Source organism: Prionailurus viverrinus, chromosome C1, assembly GCF_022837055.1.
Source record: "Prionailurus viverrinus isolate Anna chromosome C1, UM_Priviv_1.0, whole genome shotgun sequence".
Lineage (NCBI taxonomy): Eukaryota > Metazoa > Chordata > Mammalia > Carnivora > Felidae > Prionailurus > Prionailurus viverrinus.
In genome coordinates this window covers 53,057,225-53,085,087 of record NC_062568.1, presented here as the reverse complement: position 1 = coordinate 53,085,087, position 27,863 = coordinate 53,057,225, and the positions used below count along the sequence as shown (strand labels likewise).

At 45.2% G+C, this 27,863-nt stretch overlaps 1 pseudogene; it reads left to right on the top strand.

The window, feature by feature from the left end:
* The first annotated feature begins 12,250 nt into the window (after window positions 1–12,250).
* On the top strand, window positions 12,251–12,573 carry LOC125173402 (60S ribosomal protein L36a-like; annotated as a pseudogene).
* Window positions 12,574–27,863: the final 15,290 nt, after the last annotated feature.

Below are 27,863 nucleotides of genomic sequence, written 5' to 3'. Positions count from 1 at the left end.
GTCAAAAGACTGAGTTTGATTTTAAATAAGAGACATTTAAATAAGAGACATTGAGTAATTTAAAAGTGAGACCTTCAGTACAAGACCCATTCATTTAAATTACGTGAAAATCCAAGGTAGACTGTGTATAATTAGGAGCCGTAGAAGTCCTCAGGCAATTTCAGTGGAGGTTGGAAGATTGCTGTAATAGAATATGACAAGGTTCCTTTTGTTTTTCATAAAATATTGTATTCCCCCTTGAAATGTAACACACCCTTAATGAAATCACAGCCCCTTTCTTATTAGCAAATACCTTTTTATGTTTTGAGAGATCAACAATGTGAAAACAATTACTGCAAATTAGTGACAGACGAGCCTCGAGCCTCGAAAGAGTCAGAGGTGAGTTAGTTCGAAGGTATGAAGCCTCACGTGAACCAGCCTATACGAAGGCTCTCCTCGAAATCGCACCTGGTAAGGTGGTCCTGAGAGAGACAAGAGGGGCAATGCAACGCGGGCTTGCTCTGGGGAGAAAAGGCTGGGTGGGGAGAGAGGAAATCTGACTCTTACCAGTTCTGTGGCTTACTTCCTGGACCATTCCCCCCCAAAATACCGAGGAGTCCCTGGACATGTTTTTCTACTTGGTCATCTCTTCTTTGTTGAGGGTCATTTATTTATGAACAGAGATAAATTATTTTCTGTGAAGCACTGGAAGACTTCTGAGGCAAAAAAGAGACTATTTTCACAGGTTAGAACTGCAAAGCACAATCCATGGTTGGATTAATAATAATTAGTGTCTGCTAAACCAGAAATACGCACTTCCATTGGGCCCTCAACTAGTGAAATTATGTGTTCTGGCCAAGTCCATGAGCCAAATTACGGTGGTAGCTGTGTGTATTATACCCAATGCCACAGGTATTTAATGTGATTTATTAATAACTGAGAGAATTGAGGAAGGAGCAAACCCAAAATGTGCTTTATAAATAAGTCATGCCAAGCCAATCTCCTTTCCTTGTGTTAATATAAGAATACCCAGTGGTAAGTCAACACAGGAGCCTTACAAGGTGGACACCTTGTTTTCAGACAAACATGAAATCAAATAGCTTATTCTATCACGGGCTAGATAAATAAGTGTAGGCTGGATGATGATGCAATTGTTCTCGTCTTACTTGGCTTCTTTTTTTCAATAAGAAGGTTGAAATCACAAAAGCCATGCCTATCAAACCCCCAGAGAACAACAACAGCAACAAAAAGATGGGAAGGAAGACTTGTTATGCGATGACACCATCGAGATTGAAAACACTTAATAATCTGGAAAAGATACCAAAGTAAATCAGGTTAATTTTAACAGAGATAGAGTCCTTCATTTAGGTCCAAACACACACACATACAGACTGTACGCACACACACATAAAAGAAGAGAGAAGAGACATTGACTTTTAGTGGTTTGTACATAAATGGCCACGGTCTTTAGTTAACTGAAAGTTCAGAATGTACTAACAAGGTCGTATGACCTGCCAAAAATACGAATGTAATGACAGCTCGCACAGAGACTTATGTGTCAGGCACTGTTCCAAACTCAAAAGTATTATTTCCATTTATTCCTAAGCGTCATCAGTTGATAGATGGAAAAACAGAGGTAGACAAAGGGTAGGTAACTTATCTCGGGGCAGAGTCAGGATAACGATACCAGCATCTGCCCCTGGAGATGCTTTGAATCTCCACTTACACGTGGCTTTTGACTCTGGGAAAGTAACTTCCCGCTGTTCTCTGGGCTGGAGTCTGGCTCTCAGTAGTCCGTACACATTAAGAGGGACATAATAAGAGGTAAAATACGGTATAAACATAGGCAAAGCTGCAGGAAATAGAAGGGAGAAATTGGTGGAGGGGAGAAAATTTGGTGAAGTCATAATAGGTGTTATCTCATGTCTAGACTAGAGATTGTCAAGGCAGAGATTACACTTGTTTCTGTATTCCCATATGAGATGGAAATCATAGGAAGACAGATTTTCAACCCTATATATGTTCTGATAGCACAAACGGTCTAAACTAGGATGTGCTGCCTTGTGAGATATGAGCATCTCATCTGTGAAATGATCAAGAGGAAGCCACATCAAGGAGTCATGCCATGTGGTGATGGGAAGTTGACCCCAATGGCTCCTAGGGTGCCTTCTAAGATACTAAGCTTTGGATAATCAGGGAAAAGTTTCAAGTGGAAACACTTGTGAACTGCTTTACTCCCTTCACCCAACACACACACACACACACACACACACACACACACACACACACACACGCTTTCCCCAGTCTCCATCTATACCCTTATATGGCAGCAATTACACTGGGTTGGCAGCTATTAGATTTGAATTCTAAACATTTTACTTAAACATCTCTGTCTCTTTAGTTTCTCTTTCTGTGAATAATAAAGAAGAAAGGAAGGCGGGGGTGGAAGGGGGCAGTGGAGGGAGGAAGGAGAAAATGAAAAAATAAAGAAAAACATATGTAGTCATGCTTGTCTCTTCATATCTTTCTAGACTTTTGTGAAACCACAAAAGATAATACATAATAGATTAGCAATAGTTTGGAGGAAGAGAACTATATATATTTAAAGCACCCTGTAAAGTCAAAGCATTGGGTCGGTATCCCATGTAAATCCTAGGTCATAGGTTCGATCCATATGAATTGGTTAATTGCATCCTGTCCTCTGACCCCATGCTCCGTGCCTAAGTCAAATCTGGCATCTAGAAAATGGTTGCTCCTGATTGTACCAGGGACTGTGGGAGAGAATGAGCAGAACTCAGTACAAAGCTGCCTCCACCACCAAGAGATAACTCCAAATGAATTTTTTTTATCATGGCGCACAGATGCAAGGCTTGAACTCATGAACCGCGAGATCGGGACCTGAGCTGAAATCAAGAGTCAGGCGCTTAACTGACTGAGCCACTCAGGTGCCCCTCAGTGACCCGGTTTTTATGTATTCCCAACCAACGAAGCGTATGAACCCTTATTACTGGTCATCGGTATCTGGCATCTACCCCTTTTCACTCACACCAACTTTAAAATAAAGCTGCAGATATCACAGGACATAATATAATAAAACAACAAAAGAATCTTGTGAACAGTTTTATAATGCGATTTTAAACTTAACAAATCAAATACTACTATTTGTGTGTCAAGAATGAAAATATAAGCAAGTCAATTATAAATGTAATACCCTCAAGGAGTTGGATACTATGTTATATCCGTAAGTAAGATAACACATGTGGCATAAATGTAAAGCTGGAAATGAGGTGGGCCAGTTTTCAATTTCCCTAGATTTACATTAAGGAAGTACAATTGAACCTTGAGATCATAATTATAATATAGAGGTTAAAAGGTATTCAACAGGACTAAAGCTCTTTGCCTAAGGAATGGTTTGGGGCAGGAAATATTACATATTGCTCAAAAGAGCAAACTCAAGAGAAATAATGTATCAACTTGAATTGGGGTTAAACTATCAAGAATAATAAAATACACTGAAAGCATTTAGGTAAAGTGTCAGCGTGAGTTTTCCATATTAAAATTTCTCATGGTGCAGATTATTATAGCACTCTTTTTTTTTTTTTAAAGTAAGCTCTACCCTCAATGTGGGCTTGAACTCACAGCCCTGAGATCAAAAGTCACGTGCTCTATGGACTGAGCCAGCCAGGCATTCCTATTATAGTCCGCTTTAAAGGGGTAGCTTGACTATCATTCTAGAAAATGTCTTGATTTGCTCTGCAGTGACTTGGAAAGTTACGATTCTCTAAATAAAGTGCCAAATATCCTAGGTTACACCTGTAATGGAAAGCTCTTCCAGCCATGGGGGATATGGCTGGCAGTCCATCAGAAGTTATGCTTCCCTTCCTCGTAGGCTTGTAGCTAAATGACATTTCTCAGCCTACTTGCGGCTAGATGTGGTCATGTGACCAAGCTCTCACCAATACACCACAAGCAGAACTTACGGGAGCAATTTTCATTGCTTAAGAGGGAACTTCAGGCTCTGGACTTGAACACATAACCCCTTCCTTCAGGCTCTGAGAGCCAGAACTTGGAAAAGTGTATGGCGAACCACCTGATGCAAATGGACGGCTGCCATCCTGAGTCTCTGATGGGATTTGACAAAGCAGCCTTATCCATCTGCTTGGAACTGTTACGTGAGAGACAATCAACATCTTTGTTTTGCAAGCTACCTTCTTATTGCATCTCTTATCAGAGCTGCTTAACGCGTTATCTAATGAATAATTAGCTGTCAGCATTATTTTCATTACCTTCTTGGACGCAAAAATGTTGGGCTTTGGGGATAGACCTAGATTTAACTATTTTAATGAAACTTTGCATATAAAAAAGCTTACAAAAATATTTTTGCTATATTAATGTTGGCAAAATAATGTTTTGCTATATTATCTCTAAACGTTAACTAGATTCTTCATTTTAGATGTTTGTTTCATTTTTGTTATTTTCATTTCCCTTCATCATACAACTTGTGAGCTCTTATAGGAGCAGAGTAAATTAACTGAGTTCAGAGCGCTTCAAAGAGAACTCTCAGCTCAGAAATGCTGTCATCAACATGAAAATAACGCCTCCAAATTTTCCCGAGTTATTTTTAGATCCACGCTGTTTAAACAGGTAACTAGGAAAAAAAAAAATTGAAGCTTACCGAGCAGAAACGAATTAACATAGCGGCTCTGGGCTCTTGATACACGCCAGGCAGAGGGAGCCTATGTGACCAGCCCTTGGTGAGAACCTTGGGCAGTGAGTCTCTACGGAAGCTTTCCTGATAGATAACACTTCGCACATGGTGTTACCACTTGATTTTGGAGGGATTACGCACAGCCTGTGTGGTTCCACAGGGAGAGGATTGTTGGGAGCTTGTGCCTGATGTCCTCTAGACTTTACCCCATGCGCCTCTTCCCTGTGTTGATTTTGCTTTGTGCTTTCTGCTCTAATCCCATGTGGAGTCCTGTGAGTGTGTGTGAGCGTTCCTACTGAGTTACTAGAGGTGGGTCTTGGGGACCCCCGTGCTCTTACCAAATAGGATTTGAAGTCAAGATAGCTAACAGAAAAATAAGAGAAATGGGATTCTCCCAACTCATTGGGAAAGCTGGGCACATGGTATGAAATTCTTGACTACCAGAAAGCATTTATTAAACATAACTTTTCCAGAAGAAATAAAATATTCAAAGATTGAGACTACTACTGCAAATGACTACGAAATAATATCACTAGATATTTATATAGGAGCTCTGGTTTCCTAGGTCTTAATAGCCCTATAAAGTTTGGAAGACCGTGCATCATCAACATCTCCAGCATCTTTCAGAGTAAGGGACTGAGGTGCAGACTTGTCCGAGGTCATCGAGCTGGCCAGAATTAGAATAAAGACAAAAATTCTACTGAGTTTTGTTGTCGTTCTTTGAAAAACCACTGAATTATATATATTAGTTCCTTGGAGGTAAGATTGAAAATCAATGCAAAAAAAATCAGTTTTTTAGTTTTCACAGATATTAGCAAATGACTCTAAGGTAGATTTATACTAAACCAGCTGAAATTATTCATGGCCACACCATAAATCTTTGATTCTGCTCATATACAGCCCTTGCCTGTTAGTTCCTCTGCTACTTCCTCTGTCTTAGACCCTGTCTGGATTTCTCACTGCTCTCCTTGCAACCTGGATGCTTCTGTTTCTTCCATACACACTAAACCTAAACCTAAAGTCTGCCCTGATTCGGTTGTACCCAGGCCACTAAAGGCCAAAGAAGATTAGCTATGACAAATTTACTATTTACAAATTCACAGACACTGCTGGCCGGTCATTCCTACCAAATGTCCTGGCTGATATAGAGAACATAGATGCCGGAACCATACAGACCTGGAAATCAAATCCCGAGTTCACCACTCTCTAGGAACGTAGCCTCAGGTAGGTCAGTTAACCTTTCTAAGCCTGAATATATTGTCAAAATGGTCATAACAGCACCCATGTTGAAAGTATTAAAAGAAATAGCATCAAACCCATAGGAGTTGCTGCTATAGTTACGCAGCCCTACCCAAATCCTACGACGGCTAAGCCTCTCCCAGACTTGGGATACTTTGCCACTATCAGGGGTTCAGCTCTTTGTTTACTCACAAAGGAAAGGGAAAGTTTTAGCCTGTTAGGATTAGAAGTATGTAAAATGCTGAGAGCTCCAGCGCTGTGGCTGAGAAATATTTTAGGGTAAACGAAAGTTATCCCTCAGGAAGGAAGTGGGAAGAAAGAGAATGGCTCACAACAGAGTGGAGGGACCAGAGTTCCTTGCTCATGCCGGCAGCGGGAGCCAGCGGGGGACGAGGAGAGGCAGGGAGGCTTAGGAAAAGCAGGAAGAGACCGAAGAAGCATGATCTTGTCATTTTTTTCTATTTTCGATTCACATAAACAACGACAAAAGCTATAGATACAACTTTTAGCCTAGAGCTCAAAAGAGAAGGCACCGATTTAGTGCCACACATCACATTTCTTTACATCATGTACCAAATTTCTAAATTTGAAATACAAGGGCGGGTGGTAAGTGTTTCTTTATGTTGTAGCCACGAAAAGAGGATTTTAAAACTGAATCCAGAGGCCTCCCCTTATCTGCAGGGGAATATGTTCCAAAACCCCCAACGGATGCCTGAAACCATGGATGGTACCAAATCCCATCTATTCGATGGTCTTCTGATACACACATAATTAGAATAAAGTGCAATTTGCAAATTAAGCAGGGTGAGAAATCACTAATAGAACAATCGTAAAAAATATATTATGATAAAAGCCATGTGAATGTGGTCTCTCTCGGTCTCAAAATAATTTGTCGTACCGTACTTCTTGTGACGATTGAGCTGATAAAATGCCCAAGTGATGAGGTGAAGTGAGGCGGATGGTGCAGGCATTGTGACGTCGCGTTAGGCTACCATCGACCTCCTGACCACACATCAGAATGAGGATCATCTGCTTCTAGACCCACTGCGGGCTGTGGTAACTGCTATCATGGAAAGCAAAACCATGGCTAAAGGGATACGACTGTATTCAGGTATAAAATTTGAGTTTTATTTGGTTGGTCTCCAGCAAAGTGTCCAAAAGCCTCCCGGAACGTCATCGTGCGCTTTATCACCTATTCAGAAATACACCCTTTGCTTCCTTGGCCAGTGGCCCAGGTATTACTCGCGAGTCTTGTCCTCCTGGAAATCTCTCGCCTTACCTCGGCACACCGAGTTACCTGGCTGAGCTCACCAGCTCAAACGATTCACACGGCGGCCGGCCAGCGGCAGCTCTGAGCAGCGCCGAGAAGGTGATAGTTTGGACAGCTCCAGAGCCGTGACAGCAATGACCCAGAATGTGGCAGTCGTGATGCTCTGAAAGAGCTCAGCGCTTTGAAAGGGATCTTTGGTCACCCGTCTCCTCTACAGGGGAGCGCCCCGCTGCCTGTGAGTGGAGTCTTCTCTGCTGTGTGCGTCTGGTCCAGCAGCTCTCAGTCTGTGTAGTAAATAATACGCCACAGGGCTGACTTAAAATACAGTTTTCTGGATCCGCTCCAACAAAACTCTGTTTGGGTAAATTGAAGATCGGGCTCGGAAATCTGCTTTTTACACAAGCGTACCAAAGGGTTCTCGTGCGGGGGATCCTGGGACTGCATTTCAAAAAGCTGCATTATCTCTCTTCCTTTCACCTGTAACCTCATGACACACAACTTTTAATTCTACTATGAGAAATTCAGGAGTTACAGTCCCCGTGGAAGAAATAAAATAAGCAAAAGCCCCTAAGACTACAATGCTTGCAAGGGGTTTCTCTTCTCTTGACTTCTCCGATATCGTGGGGGGCTGAGCCGAGGGTTCATACCCAGGACGTGGCCAGACAATGAACTCTACAAGGGAAACTGTTCACAAGTGTAAAGGTTGGGTGTTTTCAGAAGTATTGGGGAAGAGTTGAAACGTAGGCGATGCTGAAGGTGATCAGGTGTATCTTGTCACAATGATAAGTTTCACCGGTGCTTTACACATTCGGAAGGGATATAAAAGCGAGTCAGGCTCTTTCCCTGACTCTGAACTTCCTAGACTTGAAGTATCCTCGAGTCTGTGATGAAGGCTCCTCGAGTAACTTCCAGTGGCAGCAGTAGTCGTTCCCCGCTGTCTTCGTTCTGTACTAGACATCTGTACCTATATGCTTAATGCTCGATAAACATGCATACGCCCGTGCTAAAATGTGTGGGAGCACGATCACTTGTGTGCAATCCAGTGAACCAGAAAAACAGGCACCTGTATCTATTCCATCTCTAACCAGCTAGCTTCCTGGTACCTCCAGTTGCTGCAGCATCATCTTCAAGCGATCCACAACAATCTCCTTCGCCGACGGAGACAGATGTAAGAGTTGCAGATCCCCACTTCTTATCCTGATACTCTGCATCACGCACTATGCTAGGTTCTGTATATTAACGCATGATCCTTGTCCTTGAGAAGCTCACAGTCTAGTGAGCAAGACAGAAATGTACGATCACCGACAATAGAAGTTGACGCGTGCTTTCACAATATAATGGTATAACGGAGGCACAGGGAACAGAAGGTTGAATGGATTGGGAGAGGAAAGCTTGGCATCGCCGGGAGGTTTTAGAGGGAAGGTAATATTGAAATAGGCTTTTGAAGCAGGAGCTGATAGTATGACGGAGGAGAAGAAGGCACCGCGGACAGCATCTGTAAGACTCGGGGGGGTGAACAACTGTTGGGTCTAGGACAGGAGGAAGGTGGGGCAGTGAGAGTGTGGCAGTCATGACCAGAGAAGTAGAACAAGATCAGATTGTGGAGGGCCATGCTCAGGGGTTTGAATCATCTCCTACTGGAAGTAAGCGGCGGGGGGGGGGGGGGGAATGTGATCCAGAAAGCCAACTTGTTGACAACATGTAGGAGGAACTGGAGGCGGTGAAAACTGGAGGAGTAATGTAGGAAATCTGCAAACCTCTAGGCCAGGGAGGATGAGAGCCTGACCTGGAGCTCAGACAGTAGAGATGAAGACAATGGTGTGGATTTGAGAATACTTCAGAGGCCAAATCCACGGCCCATGCTAATCAGTTGGTTGTAAGGAGAGGGAGCATGACCTTGGATAAGGGTAGATAAGATAACTCAGTCAGCAGGCCGCATGCCACACGTGGAATATGGATCAGGCAGTCGGCGTGGCGAAAGACCTAACAATTTGTACCGCTAGTCTCCAAAAGTGTCCTACCAGTTAGGATTGCCAGATAAAATACCGGATGTTCAGTTCAATGTGAATTTCGGATAAACAGAAAAAAATGTTCTCGTAGGAGGATGCTCCAAATACCGCATGGGACCTACTTGTACAAAAAAACAATGTTGTTCGTCTGAACATAAAATTGAACTAATGATCCTGGTCACTGTTTTGTTTTTTGTTTTTTTTTTTTTGCCTTCCCCCTCTCTCCAGATCTGGCAACGCTATACTCTTTTCAGTATTATTATAACAGCTCGTTTCTCAATCCACCTGATCAATACCTTGCCAACCCCAAATGGTAAGAGCTCAAATTCGTCCCCAAATGGAGATCATTTCCTACAATTTCTGCGACTTGTCAGTGCTCTCCGCCTTCCTTCCGTGGATGTGATCATTCCTCCATCATGCTGCTCACCAGCTCGATGCCATTTGCTCCACTACCCCATACGTGGCTTGATGCTGAATGGCTCTCCTCTACTCCTGCCCCGGTCCCACCGGGCACCTACTTCACTGTCGCCGATGTCTGGAATCTCTCACCTCTTGAACCTACCTCCACGTCTCACGTGTTTGTATTTCCTTCAGTTGAATAGGGAGGGCTCTTCCCCCCCCCCCCATTTTATCTCTTGGTTTATGAGGAAATAAGGGTTTTCCCGTAGCTATTTTGGCCTTTGTGATGCCATTCTTCCCCCTGCCCCCAAATTTTACCACACAACCCAGGGAGTAAAATCAATTTTCCAAAGAGCTTCTGGTACATTCAAGTATAATCTCACATGGAGAGGCCGTGTTGCTGAAACCAGCCATCGCACGGGACATGCCCCTTCTGACTCAGCCACTCTGCAACCGAGTCGACATTTATCACCATAACTATGGCTTCATTTTAGCTTTCATTTTCTTATTCATTTCGGCGTTGGCCCTTCCTACAGTATCTCTTCTCTGGACTCTCTTTTAAATCAGTTATGACATCTGTGTTCCCTCATTGATCCACGAGTTAAGGAAAATCTTTTTTTTTTAATTTTTTTTTTCAACGTTTATTTATTTTTGGGACAGAGAGAGACAGAGCATGAACGGGCGAGGGGCAGAGAGAGAGGGAGACACAGAATCGGAAACAGGCTCCAGGCTCTGAGCCATCAGCCCAGAGCCCGACGCGGGGCTCGAACTCCCGGACCGCGAGATCGTGACCTGGCTGAAGTCGGACGCTTAACCGACTGCGCCACCCAGGCGCCCCCAGGAAAATCTTTAATGTGTATTTATTTTATATCTCTGTGAGAGTCCTAATTTTGCCTTTTTTGATAATTGTATTTTAAACAGAGCCAATAAATGATTCCTCTGCCAGTAAGGGCTGTACAACTTGTTTATCTTGTAGCCACAACCATGATCTGCAAAGCACTTCTCCCACGATCTGCAAAGCGCTTCTCAGAATTTCTCTTCTGCAATGTATTTTCTCCATTGCTTTTATCTGACACTGGTTAATCTGAGGTTTTTGTGCATATACAGAGAGTTAATAAAAAGTAGTTATTAACTGCTCTGGGAAGTTAATAACGTCTAAATTGGAGGGACATTATATGATAATCTGAACAAATTAATCATTTAAAAAGTAGCAGCACCTTAGTCCTTTTCCAATTTGCAAAAACCTGAGAAATGAAAATACTACGCTTACAGAACACAAGCAGGCACCCAGAACATAGACCCAGTGACGCTATCTGTCCAGCGTCCCAAGCTTTTCTTGGGAAACTCAATCTGCCTTTCTCTTCTGGTTTGGTCATACAACCAGTTAGCCCTCTTCACTCGGCTACTCTGTCTGTGTTTACTGAGGACCCATTTCACGGCCTTGAAAATGCAAAGATGGATAGACATAGTCCCACAGACAGACTATTCCAATGAGGGTGCCGGGTATTATAGCACGGGGCAGACAGCCCAGAAAGGACAGGTGTCTCGCCTTCACTTGCAGGTCACGAAGGCACTTAAATTGAGACCTAAGAGGGGCACCTCAGAGGCTCTGTCGGTTAAGTGTCTGACTTCAGCACAGGTCATGATCTCATGGTCATTGAGTTCGAGCCTTGCCTGGACAGCTCGGAGCCTGGAGCCTGCCTCAGATTCTGTGTCTCCCTCTCTCTGCCCTCCCCCGCTTGTACTCTGTCTCTGTTGCTCTCTGTCTCTCTCTTTCTCTCTCTCAAAAGTAAATAAACATTAAAAAAAATTTTTTTTAATTGAGACCCTGAGAGCTGCAAAGCGGCTAACCAGTGCAGGAATGGGAATTCGAGCTTCTAAGACTGGGACTTGTACATGCAAAAGCCTAAGGGTGACAGAGTGCATGCTGCACTCAGAGACTACCAGCCATCCAGAACATAGATGCAATAAAGGATAGTGTGGAGGAAGGCAAGAGCCAGACTACTGTCTGCTATATCTAACTGGAGAAAAAAAGCAAACAATAATATCCAGCATTTCTCAGATGCTTACTAGATATCAGGGATTATAATAAGCATTTTACAAGTATTGTTGCATTGAATCCTCACCAAGTTTCTGAAATTTCCCTCTCTGTATCGTCTCTTAACGGCAAAACTGATATATGCTTGTTCTTTTTCTTCTAAAATTTTTTTAACGTTTATTTATTTTTGAGACAGAGAGAGACAGAGCATGAACGAGGAGGGGCAGAGAGAGAGGGAGACACAGAATTGGAAACAGGCTCCAGGCTCCGAGCCATTAGCCCAGAGCCCGACGCGGGGCTCGAACTCACGGACCGTGAGATCATGACCTGAGCCAAAGTCGGCCACTTAACCGACTGAGCCACCCAGGCGCCCCAATATATGCTTGTTCTAACACATTAAAGCATCTCCCAAACCCTAACCCCCCAGCAAAACGACAATCTGGCTTTAATTCTTTCACATACTTTTCAGTGCTTACCCAGCAGATATAAATATACGACACATAGATATTTGTAGGAAGATGGGTTTATACTCTGACACTCTTTTGGCAGCGGCTTTTTAAAGAACCTACGTAGCTCTTTCTTTCTGAGCCAATAGCGCTCTGGTGAACATGGTGAATGTTCCTGAGACCCGCCGGACTCTCCAAGAGGTGTGCCAAGCCCCAACCCCACAAAGTGACCCCGTACAAGAAAGCCAAAGATTCTCTGTATGCCCAGGGAAAGCGGTGTTAGGATAGGAAGCAGAGAGGCTATGGTGAGCAGACTAAGCCGATTTCCCGGAAAAAGGCTGACACTACAAAGAAGACTGTGTTAAGGCTTGAATGTCTTGAGCCCCAACTGCAGCTCTAAGAGAACGCCCGCTGTGAAGAGAGGCAAGCATCTTGAACTTGGAGGAGATAAGAGAAGAGAAAAGGGCCAAGCGATCTGGTTCTAAGCTTCAGATTTTGTTACATTACGAAGATGAAAAAATCTGGAGGTTATGTTCGAAAACAAAACAGTACACATGGACATCCTTCCAGGTCAATACACACAAATCTAAATCACTCTTTTAAGCATACACATAATAGCTTACAGTAAGAATGTGCCAGAATTTATTCATCTGTAACTCTACTAATAGACATTCAAGGGCTTATCCCCCCCACTACAAACAATACTGAAATAAACACATCTTGGTAAATACACCCTTATATACTGATGCTTTCATTGCATTTCGTTGCATTTCTGTATCGTAGATTCCCCCACAGTGGGGAGGTACATTGAAAATTTTAGAGACACTGTAACAGTGAATTGTTAATGTTCTTTGCAACCTATTCATTTTTATGCCTCTGCAAAGTTGCAGAAAATAAATGGTTTCTCCAGGCAACTCCACGAGCGGTGCACAGAATGATGAGGTCCTCAGGTCTTTTTTTATGGTCAACCTGAAGGTTTCAGGCTAAATTTTACATACTTGGACAATGAGACGGAAAAAAAAATATGTTGAATGATACAACATCTCCTTATACCCACATCCTTTCATTTGCTGCTGAGGGGCTCTTTGCTCACTGCTAGGTCTGAGCAGGTGCTGGGCTGTCGGACTGCCAGATTCTAGGTGGAGAAGCCGTCAAATCGTGAATGAATGCCTATCATCATGGTCACATGACACGCCCCTTCTGACGGAGCCACGCTGCAATCGAGTCAAACTTTATCGCCCGAACCACTTCATTTTTAGAAATATAAGAAGACATATGCTTAGAGCTATTTGCCACGTAATATATGTTTTTTAAAGATTTATTTGCATTACTCCCCCACTAGGTTCGGAGAATGTGGCAGAAATGGCCCTTTAAAAAAAAAAAGACAAAGACAGAGGGGTGGGAAGGGGGACACAGGGGGAGGGGGGGAAGGGGGGAATCTTAAGTCCAAAGCTAAAGCATCAACCTTATTCTAAAACCGAGCGATTTGTTTTCCGTATCGTGACATAACCGCACTGGCCTTTCGCTGGTGGATGTGGAAGAACTCGAAGCCTCTCCTTTTCAAATGTTTAGCTGCCTTGCTGCTGACACACTTAAGGTTCCCTTTGTCCTGAGTAACTCAGGCAGCATCAACGGTTTTTTTGTTTGTTTGTTTTTTTGGGGGGGGGGACAGAGAGAGACAGAGCATGAACGGGGGAGGGGCAGAGAGAGAGGGAGACACAGAATCGGAAACAGGCTCCAGGCTCTGAGCCATCAGCCCAGAGCCCGACGCGGGGCTCGAACCCACGGACCGCGAGATCGTGACCTGGCTGAAGTCAGACGCTTAACCAACTGCGCCACCCAGGCGCCCCCTCAGGCAGCATCAAAGGCATGTGCAAAGGCCCCTCCTTGTGGGAGCCTTTGTCATTCCGTTTGGTTTCTTTGCTCCCTTCAAAGCCCCTGCCCCCCAAGTTTGGACTCCCCTGCCCTTTATGAGTCTTGGTCAGAGAGAGCCTACCTATCACCCGAGTCCCAGATACTCCCCTTGCCAGTCCGTGGCACGGGGAGCATCTCTCTGGACTCACCCTTTGGATGCAAAGCTGCTAGACTTTACCATGGAAGCTTGTGAGCCAAGGAGGCTTTTTCTAGAATCCATTCTGGTGAAGTAGATGCAATCTCCAGAGGCAGTTTGGCAGCTCTGGTGAAATTACTTAGCCCCACATTCAGGGGTGTGGGCAGCTCCCGGTGCAGTCCCTGTGCCCAGAGCAGAAGCAGAAGGGTCTCCACGGGACCACTTCCACTGTGTGATTTTGGTCGCCACTCCCGGCAACAGACAGAGCCTCCGTGCCTGGTTCACAAGCCCTCCTGGAGATTCTCTGTGCTCCTGAATACCCTTCAATAATCTCCTTTCCTGCTGACATTAAACAGGACTGAATTCTGCTGTCTGCAACTTAGAAGCCCTTTGATGGCCCCTCAAAAATGTTACTGTAAATCTTTGTGGTTTTAAAGTATTTAATAAGCTGAAGATTTAGGTTCATCATTTTTTTAAAAAATGTTTATTTAATTTGAAAGAGAGGGGGGGTTGTGCCTGGGTGGCTCAGTCAGTTGAGCGTCCAACTTTTGCTCAGGTCACGATCTCACGGTTTGTGGGTTCGAGCCCCGTGTCGGGCTCTGTGCTGACAGCTGGGAGCCTGGAACCTGCTTCAGATTCTGTGTCTCCCTCTCTCTCTATCCCTCCCCTGCTCACGTTCTGTCTCTCTCTCTCTCTAAGTAAACATTAATTTTTTTTTTAATGAGAGAGAGAGAGAGAGGAAGGGGCAGAGAGAGGGAGAGAGGGAGAATCCCAAGCAGGTTCCACGCCGTCAGCACAGAGCCCAACATGGGACTTGATCTCACGATGGGTTCATCATTTGGAAAAGAATCAGAACTCCATACCATTTCCAATTTGACCCTGATATTACACTATCTTTTGGAGAAACTGAGTCTTAAGCCACCTCTGGATTACTGCTGTCTTTCTCCAGGTGCTCCACTCCCCATGCCCTCCGGCTTTCCCACCACCCTCCGTGTCTCACCAAAAACCTCGTCTCAGGAAAGCTGGTGTGCACGCTAGCATGGTTAGGTTTAAGTGACTTATGAGAATACCCTGTGCGGTAGAGAAGCATTGAAACAAAGGAATAAATCTCTAACCGTGGGATTTCACAAGTATCAGCAAATAAACGAGGTAGGGCTGGGGCCGGGGTGGGGGAAGCTGGGGCACCATGACTATCCCTTCTCCCACATTAGCCTAAGGTCATTTCTTGAGTAATAAATACTCTCTCATGAATCACCCACATTCCAGTTAGACAAATCCATACTTATCTTGAAATAAAAAGCTTCTGCCCAGCCAAGGAAACAATCAACAAACCTAAAAGGCAACTGACGGAATGGGAGAAGATACTGCCAAATGACATATCTGATAAAGGGTTAGTATCCAAAATCTATAAACAGCTTGCCAAACTCAACACCCCAGAAACAAATAATCCAGTGGAGAAATGGGCAGAAGACATGAATAGACACTCGTCCAAAGAAGACATCCAGATGGCCAACAGACACATGAAAAGATGCTCCGCATCACTCACCAACGGGGAACTACAAATCAAAAGCACCTCACGCCTGTCAGAATGGCTAGAATTAGCAACACAAGAAACAACAGGTGGTGGCCAGGATGCAGATAAAGGGGAACCCTCTTGCACTGTTGGTGGGAATGCAAACTGGTGCAGCCACTCTGGAGAACAGAATGGGGCTTCCTCAAAAAGTTAAAAATAGAACTACCCTACAACCCAGCAATTGCACTACTAGGCATTTATCCAAGGGATACATATGCACTGTTTCCAAGGGACACATGCACCCCATGTTTATAGCAGCCCTATCATCAATAACCAAACTTTGGAAAGAGCCCAGATGTCTATCGACTGTTGAATGGATAAAGAAGATGTTATATATATATCATATATGTATATATGTATATATATATATATGTATATGTATATATGTACGTATGTGTATATATATGTACATATATGTGATATACCTGTGTATACATATATGTGTGTGTGCATGTGTATGTGTGTGTGTGTGTGTGTGTGTGTGTGTGTGTAATGGAATATTACTCAGCCACCAAAAACAATGAAATCTTGCCATTTGCAATGACATGATCAGAGCTAGGGTGTATTATGCTAAGTGAAATAAGTCAGAGAAAGGCAAATACCATATGATTTCACTCGTATGTAGAATTAAAAAAAAAACCGAACAGATGAACATATGGGAAGGGGGAAAAAGAAAGAGGGAAACAAACCATAAGAGTCTCTCAGGGGTGCCTGGGTGGCTCAGTCAGTTAAACGTCCAACTTCAGCTCAGGTCATGATCTCGCAATGAGTGAGTTTGAGCTTTGCCTAGGGCTCTGTGCTGACGGCTCAGAGCCTGAAGCCTGCTTCGGATTCTGTATTTCCCTCTCTCTCTCTCTCTCTCTCTCTCTGTCCATCCCCCACTTGTGGCGTGCTTTCTCTCTCTCTCTCAGAAGGAATAAACGAATCAACTTAAAAAAAAAAAAAAGAGTCTCTTAAATACAGAGAACAAACTGAAGGTTGATGGAGGGAGGTGGGTGGGGGATGGGCTAAATGGGGGATGGGCGTTGCAGAGGGCACTTGTTGGGATGAGCACTGGGTGTTGTATGAAAGTGACGACTCACTGGATTCTACTCCTGAAACCGTATCGCACTGTACGTTAACCAACTAGAATTTAAATAAATATTTGACAAATAAATAAATAAATAAACACAAATAAAATGTTTAGAGCAACGTCTGGCATATAGTACTCCACTTAAGGTTAGCTATTATGATCATTATTAAATCTGAAATCATTTAATGTCCTTGAACATTATTCAAATGTATCTATATGCAAATTCCACTAATGTATGCTCAATGATGCCAACATTAATCATATCAGAATATGCCCCATAAGCATATTTTGAGCACAGGCTAGCGTGCCCGTACGCACAAGATTTCAACAGCCACCGTTTCACGGGCTAGCTGCGAGAAATGTTTTTCGGTGAACTTTGCCCCGGCAGTTAACAAATGATAAGAAAGTTCATTCGATGGGATTTTAAAGGCAGCCAAATTGCCCCAAGTTTAGACTACCTGAAGCGGCTGGTATGGCAAAGCTCACCGTGGCAGTGAGGGCACCAAACCCGTGACCCCTGCTAGTTAATATGAAGAGGAGGGAGCTGAGGGAAGAGGGCACACACGTGAACAGAGAATGCGGAATGAAAGAGAAAGCAGTGGTCTGACACGCCAAAGATTTCTCTCGGGAGAAACAGACGAGCTTGTGAAACACGAGTTTTAAGAAGAGTTGTCGGGCTATGTTTCACCCATTCTGTTTTCCACGCGTATAGTTTCTTCCGCACTACTCGGTCACCGTGACTATTTAAGAGTATTACCACAGCTTACCAACACGCCAAACTGACTCAAAAGCATCGCAGAGGAATTCATTTTTCTAGTCTAACTTGCTGTTGATTTCCAAAGACCGAAATTTCAGAGACGTATTTTCCCATTTGCCCTGGCATTATCCGGTCCTCAACTCAGGACCGAACATGTTTCCGCCAGATTATAAGATCGTTTTCCAGCCCCCATTGGCCAAGCGCTCTACATTCATTCAGGAAACTCGCTTTAAAACAAGACCCATTTACTTTTGCGTTACTTTTGTCTGGATCTTGTTTCAATCAGCCAACTTACTGCCAAAAATATTAACTCGGCCCTAACTTCACTGTTCGAATAAAATGGAGCAAGCTTTTTATACAAACAACATGTTAAATTTAGCATGTAACTGTCTTTGGCTCCACGGTTATTTACGAGAGTTTCAAGAGGGACAAGAAAATTAGAAGGGAGTAATATTCCAGATTCCATAGCTGTTACGGGCTGAATTGTGTGCCCCCAAAATTCACATGTGGAAGCCGTAACCCCTGGTACTTTAGAATGTGACTATTTGGAGACAAGGTTTTTAAAGAGGTGATTAAGTTAAAATGAGGTTTCTAGGGTAGGGCCCTAATCCAGTCTGTCTACTGCCCTTATCAAGAGACATGGGGACCCACTGAGAGACACCAGGGGTGTGCACGCGCAGAGGGACAACCACGTGAAGAGGTAGGTAGCAAGCCGGCAGGCATTTGCAAACCAAAGAGAGAGGTCTCAGAGGAAACGACACCTTTCAGCACCTTGACCTTGGACTTCCAGCGTCCGGAACTGGGAGACAATAAATTTCTGTGGTTTAAGCCCCCGCAGTCTGTGGTCTTTTGTTCTGGCAGCCATAGCCATCTAACACTAAGAATTCAGGGGTAGCAATTAATCCTCTACGAAGTGGCAAATCACATTCCTTAAACTCTGAGCCATATCAACAATATAATCATGAGGAATAATTGCCAAGTCCTCATCTTTGGTCCCGTTCCCCTTGTCCCCTTCACCCAGTGCCCTTGGTCTGCATGGGAGCAGGTCTCCAGCAGTCCTCCTGTTCTCAAATACCTGCCTGATGCATCAGTAGCACTGGAGGGCTTGGGAAAACAGACGGCTGGGCCCCACTCCCCGAGTTTCCGATCCAGTAGACCTGAGATGGGGCCCAAGGATGTGCATTTCTAACAAGTTGCAAGCGATCCTGAAGCTTTGAGGACCACTGCACCCGCCGTCTCCCCACCTCAGGCATACCTACAATCAAAAACAGTGCCATTTATCTAGAGGGCCCTGCGTGAACCTGGCAGGTTAAGCTTATAAATTAATTTATGCTAATATAAAGAAATATATTACCCCTCCCAGGGTATTTGATTTTATAGGGTCATTTAGAGAGAGTATTAACGATGGCTGGAAATATCTTGCTATAAGTCATAGGCATGCTGTATTATTTAGGGCAGGCTAATTGCCATTACAAGGAACCCCAAATCTCAGTGGCTTTAACATAATAAGGGTTTATGTTTCACTCAGTCCAGTGCAGGTTGGGACATGGGATGGTTACTCTTCTCCGTACGGTCATGCAGAGACCCAAGTTCCTTCCATCTAGTGGTTCCCCATCCTCCACAGCCTTGGGGACCTTCACTGATCCTCTATCTGAAGCAGAAGAGGAAAGAGAGGAGGATTTGCGGGAGATTCGTAGAGGCCAGGATTTTCACCCACATTCCGCATTCTCATCATGACCATCCATGCTCTATTGGCTGTCACATAATCATCTAACTATAAAGGAGACGAGGGAATATAGTCTAGCTGAGAGGAAAAGGGAAAGAGGTTGATGAACCACTGGCCAATCTCTGTCACATGGAACTACCATGGGCTCTGAACTCTTGAAGCCAAAGCAATTCCACAGGGCTGACCGTGCAGACTTACTTAGGTCATTTGGCCTTACTGGACGAGAACCATGCCATCGTGCCAATTGTCCTAGCTCCTTTGTGCCTGGCCCTGATACGAAGTATTTGGGTATTCATGCAATCTCGGGTAAATAAAATGAGGCACAAGCTAGGCAGATCAAAATGGTCAATATTCAGGTATCCAAACCAGTTCATCTGGAAGCAAACATTTGCTGGAGAAGAAGACAGGGCAGAGGAGATATCATTTGCCAAGAACAGAGCTACATTGTATACATGAATTGTATACTTGATGACCCCATAGAGTACGGACTATTATTTTGATTATACCAATGAACAAAGAAAGGCTCAAAGGAGGTAGGGATTGACCCAGTAAGGCTAAGTGTTGCCAGGATTTGAACCCAGGACTGTCTGACCACAAAGTCTGGTCTGTTTTGCCCCCTTCACTATACTGCCTCAACTGTGGCAATACAGTTGACAAAAAGTTGATTAACTTTTAACTGATTAACTTTAATCAACGAAATGTATCACAGATTATTATTTGTCCCCAGAAACCTGTCAACTTGCCCCTTAACTCCCCAGGCACTAACTTTGGACGGAGAGTGTCCCGCTTTCAACAGCTGGTTCCTTCACACCCTGGACTCTCTGAGCCTCAGTGACCCCATCCGTAAACCGGGAATCATGTCACTGCCTTGTAAGGACACCCAATGCATGTCAGAGCACCTGGGGCCTTTCACTCCTCTGCCGGTGCCAGTTTCTTCCTGATATTTTCATGCGATGCTGGCAGGAGGTGGCTGTTATGAACCGGCATGGACAAGAGAAAGGGGCGGGGTGAGGAGGGGTATTAGCGCCCTTGCACCTGTTCTGAGCCTAACTGACGCCAAGTACCTCATCCGCGTGTAGACACTGAGGAAATGTGGGGGGGGAAGGGAGGTGGTGATACAAACGAAAGCGAAGGTTAACACCCTGACAAGGTTTTAATGCTCCTTATCTGGGAACGCAAGATACATTCCAAGTTTGGTCCCGGATTATCCAGTCCTGCTTGATAACTGGTGCTGGCCGGGATCACATGGAGGGCAAGGCCTGACCTACAATAACAGCTGCTTGGTCCTCCCACTTTCCTGTTGTGAACTCCCGTAGCCCACGCTCCGGGCCCACCTGGCCCATCCCATCCCCTCACCTAGCCCTCTCTGCTCAGGAACTTGCCTCCACTTGCTCCCCCGGGCCCACGCCCCCCCCCCCCCTTAGCGTCCTAGGCCCGCATGACAGCCAGGAGCAATCCCTCTCTGCTGCCAGGGGTCCTCTGAACTTGCACCGTCTCATGGTACTGAACAGTCCAGCTCGTTGCACTTGAGATGAACGAGCATGTTCCCGCAGAGGCAGCCTGGTAAGGAAGGGAAGGTTTTGCGTCACAGAGTGCTGTCGCTTTCCAAATGGGGGACTCCAAGTCAGTCACTTCCCCTCCCTTAGCCTCAGTGGCCTCACCTGTAGAATGAGAGTGGGAATGCGGACCGCATGGGCTTCTGGCTGAGGGTGAAGCAAGTTCGCCCAGCGCCTGGCACACAGCAAGTGCTCATCAAATGGTAGGCCCCTTGCCCTCCTCCTCCCTGCCAGCTTGCAGAATTCTCGAGGGCAAAATGTGCCCCATTCACCCTCGCGTCGCCGGCGCTCCATGCAGAGTGGGTGTCCAGTACCCGGAGAGTAAAAGAATGAATGAGTGTCCTCAGAGCACAGAGTCGTTTACTGAACACTCCGTGTTTTCTAGAATGTCTCTCTCTTCTCTTGTCTTTCTTCTCAAAAAGATGATTACGAGGACATGGCCCCTCACGTTCTTCAGAGAGAAAAATTAAACCAGTCGGAATTGCTCCCGAATGTCCCAAGGCTCATCCAAGCTTGGGCTGGCCCCCTGGGAGACATTAGGGTGGCCCTGAGGGAGACCGCGGCAGCTGCCGCTGCAGCCTGCCGTTCCTGTGTCTGCCTTCTGCGAGGCAGAGGCTGGCTCCCGGCTGCTCTGGAGAGGGGGCTGGCCTCTTGCTCCAAAAGGGGCTGGGTGGATGCTGGTGGCTGTCGCCACAAGGAACGGCCAGAGAGGGATCCTCGAACCCAGCACGGCCAGACATTTTGAATTCCCGAAGGCAGTCCCAGTGCTGCGCTTTAGGCCTCCCTCTCTGCCTGAGGAGACTCGGGCTTGTGGCTAATGGGTCTGGACTTTGGGCTCGGAATATAAGGTTCCCACCACCTGTTTTCCTATAGCGTGAAGTAGGATCGACTATGGTTTAATTCCATCTGGATTTTGCGGGAAGACTCGGGAACCGGTGAGCCGCTGGAGATGCTCAGGAGGCCCCGTGCCCGGTCCTGCAGGGTTCACCCCAAGGCAGCTACAAAGGTTTGGATGGAGCTGCAGAATCTCTGAGAGAGAGAACGTGAGGCAAGGTCTGGAACTCACACCATTGAGCTACCAGAGCTAGAGACGTCTGGGATTGCAAGAATCACGAGACTAATAAGTACAATGTACTGAGCACTCAATAAATATGGGTAAGGCTTTTCCTGTATTATCTCCTTGGAGCTTCCCAACTACCTTATGAGGCGGACCCAACCATTTCGGAACCAAGGAAACTGAGGCACAGAGGGACAGTCATTTGTCCAGGGTTTCCTAGCTGGCAAACGTCAGTTTGAACTATTACTTCGTGCTCCCTTTCGTATTATCTTATTGGACACTGCAATTTTTATTCCAGTTCAGGGCTTCTCATGCCTTAGAGTGCACTAGAATCACCTTGAGGCCTTGTTGAGACACAGATCTCTGGGCGCGTCCCTAGACATTCCAATTCCATAGGCCCAGAGTAGGGGCCACAGTTCTGCAGCTCTACCAAGTTCCCAGGAGAGGCTGCTGCTGCCGGTCTGGGGACCACACTCTGAAAAGCAAGGTCTAGAGCAAACGTACCCCTACAAGATCTCCACCACAATAGCCTAGTAGATAGAAAATCAAATCAAGAAGATTAAGACTTCCCAAGAAAACCAAAGGAGTTTGTTTGTACTGATGTCAACTTTCAATTCCATGGAGCAGGAACTATCTATGACCTTTTTTTACTAGAATGATCCAAACCCATTTTTTCTCAAGGCTGTTGCCCGCATCACCTATAACTTATACCTGACCAGGTTAAGAAAAATAGGAAAACGGTTTAACATTTATTTATTTTTTAGACAGAGAGAGACAGAGCATGAACGGGGAAGGGGCAGAGAGAGAGGGAGACACAGAATGGGAAGCAGGCTCCAGGCTCTGAGCCATCAGCCCAGAGCCCGACACGGGGCTCGAACTCACAGACCGTGAGATCATGACCTGAGCCGAAGTCGGACGCTTAACCGATCGAGCCACCCAGGCGCCCCAGGAAAACAGTTTAATATGGAGTTCGAATAACTCCGTAATCCCATTTTAGTTTCCTGTCTCCCTGTTTGGTTGGTTTTGGGTGATTTTAGCATCCCTTCCACCCAAGGTCAGAATGGGCCTGGATGCCACAGGTGGGCTGGAGGTTTTCACAGAAAAGGCCTTCCTGAAAGTTCAGAGAACTGAATCTAACTGCCACCTCCAGCTGCGTGACCTTGGACAAGTCATTTCATGTTTCTGGGTTACACTGGACGGGCTCGCAGTTCCCCTCTTGCTCTAGCTTCCTATTTCCAATCTAAAGCTGCGGATGGCCATGGGCTAATCTTGGTGCTTGGGACCTGGAGACTGACACGGGACACTGAGCTGACTCTAGTGTCTCCTGCCCAGCTCTGGGATCTCACTTGGTCCCCCATCTCTGGCATTCGAACCCTTGCTTTTTCTTCTGACTGCTGGTATGGCTTCCCCCCCAGGTCTTGGCACTCCACGCAATGCTGTTGCAGAGAGGCTCCGGCTCCTGGCCCCAGCTCCCTGGGTGCCAGGATCTTCCCTGAGAAGTCTCCAGATGCCTGGGGAAGGGGTGGAAGGAGTCTTGTCAGTAGTAAAACCCAAGCTAGAGCCCAGAGCTCTGTTCCCTCTCCTTCCCTCTTTGCATTATTTCCCATGACCCCTAAGAAGGGCTGCTAGGCTCATGGCAGGTTTAGTAAAACTGGGGCTGCCACAAATTAGCTGGTTTTCCTTCACCAGAAGGAAATGAGCAAGTACCTCATAGTAACATGACATTTTAGCTAATCTTTCTGTAATTATGACCCCTGTTTTAATTAATTAGTCAATAGCCAAATGGCGTTATAAATGAACTAGAGCTCTTCCCTGGGGTTTCAACATGACCCTGACCTGACAGTCCACACCCCTAAGGCAAGGCAGTCGGTAAACTACCCAATTACCAGAGTCTTCCACTGCTTCCAGAGTAAGGTGTCTTTGGGTAACCACGCTCACCTAATCCTCAACATTTTCTCTGCACGGAGGTCAGTGAGCTTTTTCCTAGTACGACTAGGAAAACTGCATGAATGAAGACTTAAATGGAATTCTTTTCTCTTTTAATTTCCGAGAGATGAGCCAGAAGAAAGAGACTGTATGTGCCATCGAAGAACAGGACTGAGGATCCGAGTCCCCAGAACAGGTCCGGAGGGCGACGCCACTGTCCCTGCGGTGGCGAGGAGTTCTTGTCACCTCTCTCTGCTCTGCCGTCAGGTACACACTCTGTCCACATCCAGCAAAATTCACAAAACCAAGGCAGAGAGCAAAGTCTGTGCCTGGGATTAGTGTTCACAAGCTTCCGCTTGGGCCACATACAGTAACAGATTCAGGTCCACTGAATCCGTGTGCCTACGTGGACGGTTACTATTTCCTCTGCACTTACGGTGTCCTTTCGTCTCAACCCAGCTTGCTCCTTATAATCCTGCTCGCCTTTTATGGTTCGTGTACTCATCACAACAAGTGCACTCTTTAATCCCCATCTTTATTTCACCCAAACCCTACCCACCAGATTTTGAGTTCTTAAAATCTGGACTCACTCAACTTACCTGGAGTTAGAGTAACTTATTACAGAGACCCCTGAGAGACCAGGCCCAAGCATCGGGTAGCCACGACTCCACCCACCCACACCCACACACGCAGATTCTCGTTGCTGGCCTCCCGCAATACCTCGCCACCCAAGACCTTTCGTGCCAGAGAGACGGGGAGACAGGGTGGTCGCCGTGGTGGGGGTGGGAGGTGGGGCCAGGAGAAGTCCATTCCTATACAGGAAACATTCAGTATCTTGTCCTGTTACCTCCCCCCCCACCCCCAACACCTCCCCCAGCGATGGCTTTATCTAAAAAAGATTTAAATTTCAAATGGTAAAACACGCATTTAAAATTCCCCAGCCTTCCGCCAGTCCACCCCTGACCCTACCTTCTGCTGCCACTTGGGTTAAACTTGAACAAGTAAATAGGAGTGACGTTGTTCCTGAACATTTCATTTATGAAAACAAGAAATACGCATTAATGGGACGAAAACCAAAAGGCCACCGGTAGGAGCTCCCTTACACATTTAGCATGAATAACGGTGAAGACACGATTACTACAGCATAAAGCAAACCAGGCTTTAGTGGGCAATTCCCCTTCTGTTCCAATATGCCCCAATTAACACAAACCGAGGAAGGAATAAATTTAAGCAGGAACAGCTTATCAACATACAATTAGCACTCAATAATTTATCCCTATAATGCCAGATCAAATAAAAACACCGTGTCATAAATCACTTACTCAAGGAAACCACCAACCCCTGCGCCGAAATGATCTTTTTTGGTTGATTTGCTTCCTACCCACCACCCTTCTGCTAGAAAAGGGTTTTTTTCTTTTCTCCTTTCTCAGATCCCGGACAGCGAGGCAGCTGCAGTGGCATTTGGTACTCCCCAGAGTTCAAGGTGATAGTAAGCCACCGACAGAATTATAGCGAGGGCCAGCTCAGCCCCTACTGAGCATGCACCTATCGCCAGCTAGGCCAGCCACTGAGTAACGGCAAATAAATTGGTGCCTGGCCGGGGCGCCTGGGTGGCGCAGTCAGTTAAGCGTCCGACTTCAGCCAGGTCACGATCTCACAGTCCGGGAGTTCGAGCCCCGCGTCAGGCTCTGGGCTGATGGCTCAGAGCCTGGAGCCTGTTTCCGATTCTGTGTCTCCCTCTCTCTCTGCCCCTCCCCCGTTCATGCTCTGTCTCTCTCTGTCCCAAAAATAAATAAACGTTGAAAAAAAAATTAAAAAAAAAAATTGGTGCCTAGCCTCTAACATTTCTAAGGAAGGGAATTCCACCTTCTTCCTCTCGCAGGTATTTTTAGATCTCTATTTTTACAGGTAGAGGAGTTTTCATGAATCTTCCATCCAACACCTAAAAAAAAAAAAGCCTAATTTAAAAATGGGCAGAAGACACGAAGAGAGATTTGTCCAAAGAAGACATCCAGATGGCCAACACACCCATGAAAAGATGCTCCACATCACTCATCATCAGGGCAACGCAAATGAAAACTAGAGGGAGATATCGCCTCACACCTGTCAGAATGGCTCAAGTCAAAAACACAGGAAACAACAGGTGTTGGCGAGGATGTGGAGAAAAAAGGAACTGTTGGGCACTGTTGGTGGGAATGCAAACTGGTGCAGCCACTGTGCAAAACAGTATGGACGTTTCTCAAAAAATTAAAAATAGAACTACCCTACAATCTAGTAATTGTACTATGGTGTGTGTGTGTGTGTGTGTGTGTGTGTGTGTGTGTGTGTGTGTATATATATATATATATAGGAATATTATTCAGCCATAAAAGGGAATGAAATCTTGCCATCTGCGATGACATGGATGGAGCTAGAGAATATTATGCTAAGTGAAATAAGTCAGAGAAAGACAAATACCAGATGATTCCACTCAGATGTGGAATTTAAGGAAAACAAATGAGCACAGGGGAAAAAAAGAGAGAGAGACAAACCAAGAAAAGACTCAATTATAGAGAACAAACATGGTTACCAGGGGTGGGGGGATGGGTGAAATAGGTGAAGGGGATTAAGGAGTGCACTTGTGATAAGCACTGAGTAATGTATAGACCTATTGAATCACTACACTATATACCGGAAATGAATATAACACTGTATTTTAACTATACTGGAATTAATGTTAAAGACTTAGTAAAAATGTTAAAAAAAAAAAAAAGAATCTTTCATCCAGAGCTTCTATTTTCATTTAAATCAATTTATGCCGGTTGTATGAAAGAGCCTGTCATCATCTTCTCTGGAAGCCCTATAAGTCTAGAGGCAGTCTAGTCCTCAAGTCCTTGCATGTTTCCCATTCACTCTTTCACCATCAAATCTTAGTTGTTTAAATTTTCTGGGGTGCGTCGCCTCTTTGTAATCAGATGTGTTCTCCATCCTTCTCCTGCCAACTCTGTTTCCCAGACTCTCTTGCAACTGATTGAGCCAGAGAACACCGGTAGATGACTAGAATGTAAAAGATGGGAAGAATTCAGGGTACTACTCCACGTCTATACTGGCAAGTGCAGTCAAGCTTCGTTAGTCATGAGTTCCATATTTGCCAATTTGCCGACCTACAAAAATTCGTCCGTAATCCTCAAATTGATACTTGTGACACTTCCACGGTCGTTTGCAGACATGCGTAGAGCAGTGAAAAGTCTGAATCATCGGATACACATGTCTCCAGCTGAGGTCAAACAAGGCAACGGTCTGCCTTCTTATTTCAGTTCTTATCCTGTAAGTAAGGTTCCTTTTGATGGTATATTTGGTGTCATGTTTTTCTCGTTTGTGTGCTTTTCACTGGTGCTTTCACTGTTTAAAATGGCCTCCACACATATTGCTGAAGAGCTATCTGGTGCTCCTAAGCACAAGATAGCTGTGACATATCTTAGGGAGGAAATACATGTGTTAGACAAGCTGCCTTTAGTCATGACTTACAGTGCTTTGGCCATGAGTTCAATGTTAATTAAGCAATAATATATTTTAAGTAAGGAGCATTTAAACAGAAACACATAAAACAAGGTTATATATTGATGGATTGAGGAAAATGCTGTGTGACCAGAGGCTCACAGGAACCTAGCCCTATATTTTCCCTAGGAGCAATGGTTCAGTATTTGCCAACTCAGGGTTTGTGGTGACTTTACAGAACACAACTACCACAGATAATAAGAATGTACTGTATTTTCCAGTGATGTCTATGTTGTATCTGGGATTCCAACTTGCCACCAGATAGCCAATACCTCCTGGCTCTCAACTTCCACTGGGAAGTCTCTGCCATGATTCTCACAAAAACACCCCAACTCCTGGATCCTGGTACCACCACCTTCCTTCCTGTGTCCCTACCATCTTAGAAATGATAGTAGTTTCTAACCAGAGACCCCACTAAAAAGGAGAACTATAGACCAATTTCCGTGATGAACATTGATGCAAAAATCCTCAACAAGGTATTAGCCAACCAGATCCAACAATACATTAAAAAACTCATTCAC